General features: G+C 57.3%; 1 protein-coding gene across 1 annotated transcript in view; it reads left to right on the top strand.

Moving 5' to 3' along the window:
- The window catches only part of LOC128800286 (M1-specific T cell receptor alpha chain-like), a 226754-nt gene that overhangs the window by 61797 nt on the left and 152698 nt on the right, over positions 1-12259 (top strand). The gene's annotated exons all lie outside the window — the stretch shown is intronic.

Here is a 12259-nt window from a genome sequence, read left to right as displayed (position 1 = left end):
GTTCCTCACTTTCCCTGTTCCTTGTTCTTCCCTTGGAAAGGAAAATGGACGTGATGTGAGCCTTAGAGAACCAGACGCTCTCACCTTTCCCATGCCCTGACTGTGGCCTCTGCTGCACGTGCTCAGCCCAAGGAGCTCCTCTAGATGCTGAAAGGCTCCTGTCCTCAAAGGAAATGGGGTCTCTCGAACAAGTGTCTGGAGAGAAACCTCATGTGGAGCTGAGTCTTTCAAATGTCTCCCTCTAACACTTGCAGCATTGCTAGATCCTGGCATTTGTACTTCTGGATGCTTGACAGGTTCCTAACGTGAAGGGAATGGACCAATTAGTTTAAGGGGGTGGGGGGTGAAAACGAACACTTCGATGATTTGAAATGCTCCTCTACTCCTACCGATTTATTGTTTTCCTTCCCGGATGTTCTACTGTTTCAGGAAGGTGCTGAATGCTCATCCATGAGTGCTTGGGGAAAAGCGAGGATGGGAATGAAACCTGTAGAGAAGTGAATTCCAGGCTCAGGTGGGATTGAAAGCACACCTGATTTACACATCCAGGTGAGATTGCTGCTTCTTATCCACCTGGCAGTATGGAACAGAGACATTTCTGCAGCGACAGAGATGGAGATTCCTTTGTCACCTCAGAAAGGCTCACTGCAAACGCCTCTCATGCCATGACCTACTGAGGTGACAGCAGTCCATGAATTAGCCCCTGTGCGTCTGTGGGTGCAGCTGCTTGGTCAGTTCCCAGGCCAGGTGCTCTCCAGGAGCATCTCTTTGCTTTGCAAAGCAGGCTGAGAGCAGCAGCAGGCGTGGCCGGAGGGCGAGAGGCGCTGGCAGAGGCGCAGGCGGCAGCAGTTTGGTGTGAGGCGGCGGCGGGCTCGGGAGCGAGGGGAGGCCGGGCTGTGTGTGGCGAGTGTGCGAGCGCAGGCTGCAGGCGGGTTGTGAGGCGTGTGCGGGGCCGTGCGGGGCTGTGCGGGGTCGGTGCGTGCGGGCTCGGGGCAGAGGAAGGAGCTGCGGGGCCGCGCGGGGCCCGGCGGGCCGAGCGGCAGCGCCCCCTGCTGGCCCCGGCCGGCCCCGCCCGCGGCGGTTCGTGCCCGGCCGCAGCCCCGGCTCCTCTGCCCGTGGCCCCCAGCGCGCAGTAATACACGGCCGCGTCCCCGCGCCGGGGCCGCCCGAGCCACAGCGCGCTCCAGCGCCGGTCTGCCGACACCCACACATGATCCTCCCTGTTCGGCAGCTCTTTGGAGTCTTTGTGAGTGCTCACGAGGAGTTCGGGACCCCGGCCCGGCAGCTGACGGTACCAGTAGATTGTTTCGCTGGTCTGGATTTTGGGATGTGAGCAGGTGATGTTGATGCCGGTGCCCTCGGTGGTCTCCAGTGACGCCTCCTGCTGTACCTGGGCTCTGGCCACAGCCACTGCCACGGAGAGAAGAACAATCAACTTTCTTTTACAGAAAATGGAGTGGGAGATGGGAAAGGAGGAAAGATCAGCCTTAACTGAGATGTGTTTCGAGAATAGAGTATGGAGAGATAATTTATCCGAGAGTGTTTTGCTGAGGCCACGAATCTATGAGGGGTGTTTAGACGGACAATTGCAATTTTTACGAGAAGAAAGGAATGAGAAAATAGATTTTCCTGGATGGATGGATGAAAAAACGGCGTAAAAAAGGCAAACTCGCTCGGAGGACTTCAATGAGCAAAAAAACCCCATGAGGGCAGAGGAGGAGACAGAATGCAAACAAGAACTGAGAGGAGAAATTTAGTTAGAGATGAGTTTTAGGGCGAGAGGAGTCTCACAGAACCCCCGACCACACCCAATGCTGCCTTCCCCACGCACCGAGCAGCAGCACGGGCAGCGCCGCCAGCCCCGCGCCCCGACACCGCCGCATGCCGCCGCTCCGCCGGCCGAGCCTCGCTGTGCCCCTCAGCCCCGGCTCTGCTGCGCCCGTGCCGCCTCCTCTGCAACGCCGCCAGCTCCGCCCCGGGGCACAGCCCTGCGCCGGCGCTGCTCGGGCTCTCGCCGACTCCTGGCCGGGAACGGAGGGGAGGCGAGCGCGCTGGGAGTGGGGCGGCGCTCGGGTCTCTGCACGTCCGAAGCAGCGGAGTCAGGGTGGGGATCAGTGAATCGGGCTGGTATCATGGAGCTGAGGATTGACAGGCCCTGGGTTTCTTTCGCTCCCATCATCTGTTCACTCACATCTCCCCTTTGCTGTCATGTTGGGCACTCCCGAATTGTCCTTCAAGGCACTGGAAAGAAATCCACTCACATGGATACAGGAGCTGGGCATAAAGCTTCAGCCCTTCCCTGTATCCACGAAACCAAACTGATGCAGCACAGGGAAGAGCAGCTATGCCCTGGATAGGAGAGACCTGACCATGTATCCATGTGTCTGTGTGTCCGTATATGACTCAGAAGTGACAGCAGTTAAAGTGAGGGAAAATAGGCGCTGAGTGTGTCAGCCTTTTCCCTGTCATTTGTCAGCAGGTCCCCTTCCTCACCGAGCAAGGAGCCAACATGTCCTGAGGCTTTCTTTGGCTGCCAATAGAATTAGGAATACCATCCCGGATTGCCTTGATCGCTGCTGAAATGTTCCCCTCCAGCAGAATTGTTTTGTGCGCGTTGCAGGGCAGCATCCCTGTGCTCGGAGGGGTTTCTCGCAGGAGGCCAGGCCGTGTGCTGGGCCCGTGCTGGCTCCCGGCCGGGGTCCCGCGGGTGCCACGCGCGGCTCGGTCCCTGTCCCGCCGAGCGGCGTCAGGCGGGAGCGGAGCGGCCCCTGCTGGCCCCGGCCGGCCCCGCCCGCGGCGGTTCGTGCCCGGCCGCAGCCCCGGCTCCTCTGCCCGTGGCCCCCAGCGCGCAGTAATACACGGCCGCGTCCCCGCGCCGGGGCCGCCCGAGCCACAGCGCACTCGAACGCCCGTCCTCCGACATCCGCAGCTCTCCTGCAATGGCCGGCACATCCTTGGAGCCTCTAATAGCGAAGGAGAGGAATTCGGGTGCTCGGCCCGGGAGCTGACGGTAGAAATGGATGTAATCGCCGCTCACTTTTTTGGGATGTGAGCAGCTGATGTTGATGCCGGTGCCCTCGGTGGTCTCCAGCAGTGGCTCCTGCTGTACCTGGGCTCTGCCTGAAGCCACTGCCGGGAACAGAAAAAGGACAAGACTGAAATCCTGCATTGCCCTGCTTCACAGAAGAAAGCCCGCAGAAACAGTCAGGAACGTAGAGAGATGAATAGGAATACAGCACCGAGGGGATATCACGATAAGCAGGAATGGAAGTGTCCATGAATGGTTTGTGGAAAAATGAATGCATGAGTGACAGGAAGAATGGTGCAGGAGCTGGAGAGCGGGAGGATGTGGGAGACAGCAGAAAAAGAAAGAAGAAAAGTTAGAAGGGCTAAGGACTGACTTTGTAAGTAATAAAGAAGGAGAGGAATGGAATGCTTGAGCAGGGTTGAATAAAGAAAAGAATCAGGAGATTTCTGAGAGACTATGGGATGGAGAATAGGGAGGGATGAACGGGAGAACAGCTCTCGGGCAGAGGTCTGCGAAGAAGCCAGGCAGGACAGCAGCCTCCGAAAACGTGCGGGATCAGGCCAGTCTAAGACCCGGCCCCTCTTCGGCACCCCCGCGCACCGAGCAGCACCACGGGCAGCACCGCCAGCCCCGCGCCCCGACACCGCCGCATGCCGCCGCTCCGCCGGCCGAGCCTCGCTGTGCCCCTCAGCCCCGGCTCTGCTGCGCCCGTGCCGCCTCCTCTGCAACGCCGCCAGCTCCGCCCCGGGGCACAGCCCTGCGCCGGCGCTGCTCGGGCTCTCGCCGACTCCTGGCCGGGAACGGAGGGGAGGCGAGCGCGCTGGGAGTGGGGCGGCGCTCGGGTCTCTGCACGTCCGAAGCAGCGGAGTCAGGGTGGGGATCAGTGGATCGGGCTGGTATCATGGAGCTGAGGATTGACAGGCCCTGGGTTTCCTTTGCTCCCATCATCTGTTCACTCACATCTCCCCTTTGCTGTCCTCTTGGGGACTCCCGAATTGTCCTTCAGGGCACTGGAAAGAATTCCACTCACATGGATACAGGAGCTGGTCATAAAGCCTCAGACCTTCCCCGTGTACACGAAACCAAACTGACGCAGCACAGGGAAGAGCAGCTGTGCCCTGGATAGGGGAGACCTGTTCGTGTATCCATGTGTCTGTGTATCCGTATGTCTGTATGTGTCTGAGCACTCCAAGCCTTGCTGAGGCACTCCCAACTTTACAAACAGAAGTAAGCTAAAAAATCGAAACTTGGGTGAACCCATCCTTGTTGGGGCTGGCAACTGGCAGTAGCAGAACGTGATTGTTTAGAGCAGCTGGAAAAGGAGGTCTCAGGGAACAGGGACTCCATTTCAATGCCTCTTCCCTGGACAAATCTCCTGCACGCTGCTACATCATTGCTCATCTGCACCCAGGAAGCTTCTGAGACTGTAAACCAGGTGAGTCTGGAGCCCCTTCCCTTTCTCTTGCTCTTACAAAATGATCCAGTAGACAAATATCTCAGCGGAGGTTGTTTTCTTCTGTGCTCAGTCCACTCTCATGGCAAAGATATTTGGGGGACATTGTGTAATTGAGAAAGGTTAAATGTGGCTGCAGGGGCTCTTCCTTGAGAAATTAGGAGAGAGACTCCCTGGGCCAGGCTGCTATTTGCAGGGCAAAGAAGAGAGCTCCTTGCCAAGGCTCCAGCTCCCAACTCAGGAGTGGCCTTGGTTGCTTCCATTCACCCTTGTGATCTGTTTCTTGTCTGCTCCCTCTCCCAGGTGCACTTTTGACTTTGAGACATGTCCTGCTACAGCCCGTGCTGGCCATGCCGGCCCTGTGGCCCCACCCCGCTGGCCAACAGCTGCCATGAGCCCTGTGTCAGGCAGTGCCAGGACTCCACCGTCATCATTGAGCCCTCCCCTGTGGTGGTGACCCTGCCTGGCCCCATCCTCAGCTCCTTCCCACAGAACACCGTGGTGGGATCCTCCACCTCGGCTGCTGTTGGCAGCATCCTCAGCTGTTACCGAGTGCCCATCAGCTCTGGGGGCTGTGACCCCTCTGGCATTTCCAGGTGCTACAATGGCAGAAGGTCCCTCCCCTGAAGAAGATGCTGGGAAAGCCCCGTGGTGACGTCTCAGGTTTTAATCAGAACATGGTGCTGGGCCAAGGATGGACATTTCTGAGTGTTGGTCCCAGGAGAGCTGGAAGGCTTTGCCTTCCCCTTTTCTTTGTTTGCTTTGTCTCCCCTTGGCAGTAAGGTGTCACCAAGTGCAGCCTGGTGGGGACCATCAGTGTGGTCTCCCTGTCTGGGGCAGGTAGACAGGCAGCGTGTGGGAACCTCTTGTCACAATCCGCTTGTTGTGGGGTGTCATGATGATTCTTTTCACAAATCCCAAAATGCAAAAAGGCAAACAGCAGGGGACTGTCAGTTAATCCCAACAAATGCTCCTTTATTAGGGGCCAAAAGAGGAAATGCGATAGTGGGGTAAGAGAAAGGAGAGAAATGGATAGAGAGAGAGAGAGCAGAGGGATTGGAATAGCTACCAACACAGGCGAGATCCTCAGTGGTCTGGAAGATGAGGATCCGTCTGTCGTGTCAGGGAAGTCTTCGAAGTTCTGGTCAACTCGGGTGTCCAGTTATAGTCCACAGAGGGAAAAGGGGGGAACATGCAGGACAATGAGAGTCTATTGTGATTGCTGCGGGGGAACAGGTGAGTCCACTGAAAGCACCAAGGCAGGATGAACACAATGAAGAATAAGTCCATTGGAATCACTGAAGAAGAACAGGTCATGTCATTAGTGGTTTCCCCACTCCCTGTGGTAGGGGTCCCAGTCTCAGTCCTTGGGAGGGGGTTTTCGATCTCCATCCATCAGTCACAGTGGTAACGAGGCAGATGAGGGGTCTTCAGTGAGAGACCACTAGAGTCACCCCAAAAGTTCATTCAGCTTAAATGGTGGAGAGTGGGTGAATATGCAGTAGGCCGTTCCTTGCTGGCTCCATGCCAGGTCCTTGCCAACTCCTTGCCAAGGCCTAGTTCAGAACAGCTAACCTAAGGTACAGCAGTTGCACCTGCACTGCCGCTCCCTCCAAGCCGGAACTGTAGTGGGGGGAAGGGGTTTCTCCTCGTGGCAATCAGTAGGCAAATGTGGGGGCTTCAGACAGCCTCTTACACCTCTCCACTGCCAAGGAGGACGGACTGTCAGATGGCCCCGGGCTGGCAGCACTGCTGTTGTGCACTTGCAGTCAGTTTCTTTGTGTCTTTGTGACTCATTAAATCTCTCTGCTGCATTCAGGCCTGGTCTCTCTGCAATCATTCCCCCCCTGCAGATGCTCTCCAAGATGTCGACGTAAAAGGGAGCTTATCAAGGGTGGGGCCCCAGAAGACCTGCTGTTTACAACCAGAGGAGTGCTGGTGGGAGATGTGGTGGCTGGAGGCTGTTTTGGGCACAGCAACTATGAAATGTTACGGTTTTCAATAGTATTTAAAGGAAGGGAAATCAACAAAACCTCTACCGTAGACTTCCAGAGGGTGGATTTTGGCCTGTTGAGGACACTGATTTGGAACGTCCCTTGGGAAGCAGCCCTTTAAAAGAAAGGGGCTCCAGAAGACTGGATATACTTAATGAAAGCAATCTTGAATGCACAGGAGCAGCCTGACCCTACGTGCCAAAAGATGAGGAGGTGGAGGAGAAGACCTGCCTGGTTGAGAAGGGAGCATTCCCAGGAACTCAGGGAATAAAAAGAGTGTGTCTCACTATTGGAAAAAGGGCAAGCAGCTCAGGAAGAGTTGAAGGATGTCATTAGGTCATGCAGAAAGAAAAGTAGAGAGGACCAAGCTCAGTTCGAACTTGATCTGGCCAATTCTGTAAGGGGTAATAAAGAGCGTTTTTACAAATACATTAACGAGGACCGAAGACAATCACCGATCTTCTCTGGACACCGTGGGGAATATATTCACCTAAGAGGAGGGAACGGCTGAGGTGCTTAACACCTTCTTTGCCTCAGTCTTCAGGAGTAGGATTGATGATCATCAGGACAACTGGTCTCCTGATCTAGGAGACAGGGAAGGTAAGCAGCACGGAACTCCTGTTATCCAGACGGAAGAACTTAAAGATTTGCTAAGCGACGTAGATGCTCACAAGCCTTTGGGATTGGATGGGATTCGTGCTAGGGAGATCAGGCAGCTGGGGCTCATGAAACCAGTGCTGAGAAGAGGGGCTGAGGGAGGCCGGTGACTCCAAGCTGGTCGGTGACTCGGTGCCGGTGCTGGTGTCAGTGCAGGTGTCGGTGGCGGTGCCATTGCCGGTGGCGGCAGCGCCCCGGGATCCCGGGCCGAGCGGGGCGAGGCGGCCCCGGCGGGCGGAGCGGCAGCGCCCCCTGCTGGCCCCGGCCGGCCCCGCCCGCGGCGGTTCGTGCCCGGCCGCAGCCCCGGCTCCTCTGCCCGTGGCTCCCAGCGCGCAGTAATACACGGCCGCGTCCCCGCGCCGGGGCCGCCCGAGCCACAGCGCACTCGAACGCCGGTCTGCCGACACCGACAGGCGCCCTTCAGGGGCTCGCACCTCCTTGGGTGCTTTAGCAGTGACCGCCACGAGTTCAGGCCTTTGGCCTGGCAGCTGACGGTAGAAGTGGATGAAATCGCCTGTCCGGATATTGGGGTGTGAGCACTTGATGGTGATGCTGCTGCCCTCGACAATCTCCAGGAATGGCTCTTGCTGTATCTGGGCTCTGACTGCAGCCACTGCCAGGGAGAGAAAAGGAAGAAAAATCAACTCCTACATTCTACTCAGCTCTGCCAGACAATCCTGAGACCAAAGCCCGCAGAACCAGTCAGGAACACAGAGAGATGAGGAGGAAAACACTTCCCAGAGGATATCAAGGTATGCAGTAATGGAAGTGTCCATGAATCTTTTGTGAAGTAATGAATGAGTGAATGTCAGAACGATTAGGAGAGTCACTGGAGAACGGGAGGATTTGAGAGAAAGCACAAAAAGTCAAGAAGAAAAGTAACAAGGCCTAAGGACTGACTTCATGAGTTATAAAGAAGGAATGCTTGTACAGGTTTTAGCATAGAATACAGGTTTAGGATGGAGTAGCGGGAAGGATGAACGGGAGAACAACTCTCGGGAAGAGGTCTGTGAAAAAGCCAGGCAGGACGGCAGCCTGCGAGGACCTGCGGGATCACCCCATCCCCAGACCACGGCCCCCCTTCGGCACCCCCACGCACCGAGCAGCAGCACGGCCAGCGCCGCCAGCCCCGCGCCCCGACACCGCCGCATGCCGCCGCTCCGCCGGCCGAGCCTCGCTGTGCCCCTCAGCCCCGGCTCTGCTGCGCCCGTGCCGCCTCCTCTGCAACGCCGCCAGCTCCGCCCCGGCCGCCCTCAGCCCCCGCCTCTCTCGGCACCAGCACAATCAGCGACACAAGGACCTTGGGCACGGCCAGGCACAAGAGACAGCTGTGTCCCATCGCACACAGCAGCGACACCGCTTGGGAAGCAGATCCAGCCCGCACCCACCTGCAGCGGGCAGCTGCCGGCCCCACTCGGCTGCACTCAGGCTGTTTGTGAGCCTGGGAAGCTGCTGCTCTCTGCTGTTCAGGGCCAGAGCAGTGCTCGCTGTCCCTGGCAGAGGCAGCAAATTCCCTCCCGCTGAGGGACACACACGGACAGAGCCAGGGCCCTGCTCAGCACGGTGGAGCCATAGACAAATCCGTGCTTCCCGTGGCTCCATGCAAACGGGGCTGCTCCAAGAGCACACGAGGCAGGAACACACAACCAGCCCTGGCCTCTGCTGGGGACATGTGGGGCCAAAAGCAGCACGGCTGGAGTGTGGCAGGACAAGGTCCCAGGCAAGCACAGGGGGTATTTTTCTTTTCTCAGACACTGCACAATGCAGAAATGAGTCAAAGTATTCTGAGACACTTCCCCAAGGGAACTGCAAGAATGAACGCAGTCCAAAAGCATCAGAGCAGTGTACACACATGTGGATGGAACTTCAGGTGAGCATCAGGGTGAGATCAGGGTCTGTTCCCCAAGCTCAGCCTTGCCCTGACACATCCCCTCCCTGCCCTGGGTTGTTGCACAGCCGAGGAAGCTCCCTGCAGCAGGGTGTCTTGCAGAGCACAGAGGTACAAGGCACTGTCAGAGAGCTCCACTTCCTCCAGCTGCAGGACACTGTATTTGCCCGTGGTGTTCAGGTGCGTGCTGATACGGCCGCTGTGCCTGGGGCCACTCCCTGATTGATATGAGACCAGCTGTGGGGCTTGGCCTGTCTGCAGCTGGTACCAGAGTAAGCCATTAAAATTACTGCTCTGGTATTTGCAGGTGGTGTGGAAGGGCTGTCCCTGCTTCACCGTGACTGCTCCATCTTCCTGGGTGACCGTGTCCTGCCCCGTGGTGCCTGGAAGAAAGTGATGGTGAGCAGCTCCACAGGCAAGGACTATGGTAAGCAAATCGAAGTGCATGGAAAACCTTGGCGAAGAAAGCTCCCTGCCTTGTAGCAGAATTGAGAGATTTTGGGCATGACTATAGAGCTGTTTGCTCTGCATCACCCAAAGGAGAGCTGGGCTGTGGCTGTGCTCCTCTCCTACTTCGGAGAAGACCCGTGAAGAGCCTGTAATGCCAGAGCTTTGTGTGCTGGAAACAGCTCCCCTCCAGCTGCCTGTGGCACCCGCCGAGGTACAGCAGAAAGGTTCATCCTGCTTCCCCATCCCTGTCAACTCTGAAGGCTCCTTGATCCCTGAGTACACACAACGCTGGGAGTGGAAAGAGGGAGCCCTGGTTGTGCTGACAGCCCAGAGAACACTGGAAGCAGTGGCAGAGCTGGGTCAGCCTGGAAGCAGAAGGAGACACCCTGATAATGTCAGTGACCTGAGAACTTTGAGATAGCCGTGGCAGGTTTAACGGGATGCTGGAATGTACATATCAATGGGAAGAATGTGGGACTGTAGAGAAGCTGAGATCTCCTGAGGTGCCAGCACTTGGATCAGAAGAGAGAGGCAGATGCAGATGCATTGATGGCGAGAGAAAAGACAGAGAAGAAGACTGAGGTTTCTCTTCCTTCCCTTTTCCTTTACAAACCGAAGAGCTTCTTGAGCAAATACTTACAAAACCACAAAGAGGAACGGATTTTTCTCATCCATTTCCATCTATTCCCTAGTATTTCCCTATAAGGTCTTGCTTAGGGTGTTGAGGGTTTCCTGTGGGAAGAGAGAAGAAGAAGAAGAGGAGAGCCTTGGGGAAAAGGTAGGACTTACCCAGGAGCTGGGCCAGGAAGACGGTGAGGATGAGATATGCGAGGTGCATGCCGAGAGCAAGCTGCGTGTTTGCTGAGTGCGGAAGAGTCCGAAAGCCACGTGGCAGCCCCGAGAGAACAGAGCTGCCGGGAGAGACTCTCGGCGGGAGCAAAGGAAGCAGCGGCGGGAGCAGGCAGAGCAATGAGCTGTCCTTGCAGTGCCTGAGATGCTCCTTGTGCGTTTCTCGCTCCTCCAGCAGCAGCCCCCGAGGCTCCCTCAGCCATTGGCCCTGTGAGCATTCCGTGCCTCTGGGGCCTCGCTCATGGCAAGGGGCTGTTCCCGCTCAGCTCGCAGTGGAGTCCTCACCTCCGCAGCTGCAATGGCCAGCACTGCTGCACAGCCAGGCCAGGCCACTTGGGAGCTCGGGGGCTTCTTCCCCACTGAGGTTTCTCACCTTCCCGAGGTGTCCTCAGCTCTGTCAGGGCACTGCTAATCCCCAAATCCTGACGACTTTTGGACATCTCCGAGGCTGGAGACTGCACAGATTCACAGGCATTCCCTGGTTTGTGCTCCCTGATCCCATAAGACCTCCTCAAACCTCCTTTATCCTCCTGTTCCTCTTGTCCCTTCTTGCCACTGGCAACGCTCAGCCTGAGCCACTTCACAGCAGTTTCCTAATGGCCCATCAATTAGAAGCTGGAGAGCTCTGAGCTCCCTCCTTCTCTCCTTTATCACCTACTGCCAGATGGGTGTCATTGTGTGCTTTGTCCTCACTTTCCCTGTTCCTTGTTCTTCCCTTGGAAAGGAAAATGGACGTGATGTGAGCCTTAGAGAACCAGACACTCTCACCTTTCACATGCCCTGACTGTGGCCTCTGCTGCACGTGCTCAGCCCAAGGAGCTCCTGAAGATGCTGAAAGGCTCCTGTCCCCAAAGGAAATGGGGTCTCTCGAACAAGTGTCTGGAGAGTAACCTCATGTGGAGCTCAGTCTTTCAAGTGTCTCCCTCTAACACTTGCAGCATTGCTAGATCCTGGCATTTGTACTTCTGGATGCTTGGCAGGTTCCTAACGTGAAGGGAAAGGCACCAATTAGTTTAAGGGGGTGGGGGGTGCAAACGAGCACTTCGATGATTTGAAATGCTCCTCTACTCCTACCGATTTATTGTTTTCCTTCCCGGATATTCTACTGGTTCAGGAAGGTGCTGAATGCTCATCCATGAGGGTTTGGGGAAAAGTGAGGATGCGAATGAAACCTGTAGAGAAGTGAATTCCAGGCTCAGGTGGGATTGAAAGCACACCTGATTTACACATCCAGGTGAGATTGCTGCTTCTTATCCACCTGGCAGTATGGAACAGAGACATTTCTGCAGCGACAGAGATGGAGATTCCTTTGTCACCTCAGAAAGCCTCACTGCAAACACCGATCACGTCATGACCTGGTGAGACGACAGCACTGCATGACCCAGCTCCTGTGTGCCTCTCAGTGCTGCTGCTTGGTCAGTTCCTAGCCCAGGTGAGCTGGAGCAGCTCCAGGAGCATCTCTTTGCTTTGCAAAGCAGGCTGAGAGCAGCAGCAGGCGTGGCCGGAGGGCGAGAGGCGCTGGCAGAGGCGCAGGCAGCAGCAGTTTGGTGTGAGGCGGCGGCGGGCTCGGGAGCGAGGGGAGGCCGGGCTGTGTGTGGCGAGTGTGCGAGCGCAGGCTGCAGGCGGGTTGTGAGGCGTGTGCGGGGCCGTGCGGGGCTGTGCGGGGTCGGTGCGTGCGGGCTCGGGGCAGAGGAAGGAGCTGCGGGGCCGCGCGGGGCCCGGCGGGCCGAGCGGCAGCGCCCCCTGCTGGCCCCGGCCGGCCCCGCCCGCGGCGGTTCGTGCCCGGCCGCAGCCCCGGCTCCTCTGCCCGTGGCCCCCAGCGCGCAGTAATACACGGCCGCGTCCCCGCGCCGGGGCCGCCCGAGCCACAGCGCGCTCCAGCGCCGGTCTGCCGACACCCGCAGCTGGCCCGAACTGTCCGGCAGCTCTTTGGACTCTTT

The sequence above is a fragment of the Vidua chalybeata genome, chromosome 26 (assembly GCF_026979565.1).
Source record: "Vidua chalybeata isolate OUT-0048 chromosome 26, bVidCha1 merged haplotype, whole genome shotgun sequence".
Taxonomy (NCBI): domain Eukaryota; kingdom Metazoa; phylum Chordata; class Aves; order Passeriformes; family Viduidae; genus Vidua; species Vidua chalybeata.
The sequence above is the reverse complement of the archived record's forward strand: the minus strand, read 5'-3'. Positions and strand labels throughout refer to the sequence as shown.